This window comes from Dicentrarchus labrax, unplaced genomic scaffold (assembly GCF_905237075.1).
Source record: "Dicentrarchus labrax unplaced genomic scaffold, dlabrax2021, whole genome shotgun sequence".
Classification (NCBI taxonomy): Eukaryota; Metazoa; Chordata; class Actinopteri; family Moronidae; genus Dicentrarchus; species Dicentrarchus labrax.
The window spans coordinates 14,514,099-14,515,186 of record NW_026136703.1 but is presented as its reverse complement, the minus strand read 5'-3'; the positions used below and the strand labels follow the sequence as shown (position 1 = coordinate 14,515,186).

The following is a 1,088-nucleotide window of genomic DNA, read 5'->3' as shown; positions in this document are numbered from 1 at the left end:
TCTTATGTTTATTCTTTGTGTCAGTTTAAAATTGCATCTCCACCCCAACTGTTAAATCCTGATAGTGATAAACTCTCGCACTTCGGTTGAGAGACTGAACACTGCTTTGACACTTTTTTTTACAAACCTAAAAAAAAAACAAAAAAACCCTCAAACGTGTCTGTTGCTCAAGTCTCAGGCATAAAACAAAAAACAAGATCTTAACATCATACTCTCAGGAAGTCAGATCTTGTTCGTGTCAAGTTCAAGACGACCAAAGAAATGTTGTTGGGCGCTGTTAATGCCAGTTCTCACAAAATGTTTTCAAAAAGATAAGACCCTCACTTGCAGTATGTGTAAAATAGGTCCTACATACATGTGAGAATGTCTCAGTTCAGTAGTATACTGGCAGAAGAATAGGCCTATTTAGATCTTTAATTTAAATTTAACATTTAAAGTAGCATATAAAAGTATTAGCAACAAACGGTGCTTAAATTATCAAAAGTTAAAGTACTCATTAGGCAGAATGGCTCCTGTCATTGTAATGCTACTGTATCAGAATATTATGTTATTATTATTACTATAACTAACATTAATGTTGTAGCTGGTTGAGGTGGAGCTCATGTTAACTACCATACTTTATATACATTACTATTTGGTAGTTCAACCTTTAACAATGTATAATATTAGAAATCTGTAGTAAGTAAAGCTGCCAGACAAATGTTATGAAGTATAATGTAGAAGTTAAAGTATGGAAATACTTTAAAAGTATAAAGTACATCAAAATTGATCCATGAAGGTGAGGGATTGGTGAAATAAACCTCTAAACCCTTCACTAAACAGATTTAAGTAAACACCAAGCAACTGATATTAACCAAAGCCTGTTTTTATATGCATGCACAGAATTGTGCCCACATCCTCATCACAGATAAATGTTGGTACCAGAGGTTTCAGTATATAGAAAACATATCTGGTGATATTGTATATTTGTAGCCACGATTCTAAACATAGTATTATGGTGCTGAACAACATTGTCACTTGTGAACGGGTTACCTTGCTGACTTCCTCTGTGTCATAGAGATTCATTGTATGTGAAAACATATCAATGA

General features: G+C 33.5%; 1 protein-coding gene across 11 annotated transcripts in view; it reads right to left on the bottom strand.

The window, feature by feature from the left end:
• Nucleotides 1-1,088, bottom strand: part of tonsl (tonsoku-like, DNA repair protein) — a 35,329-nt gene that overhangs the window by 18,810 nt on the left and 15,431 nt on the right. The window lies entirely within an intron of this gene.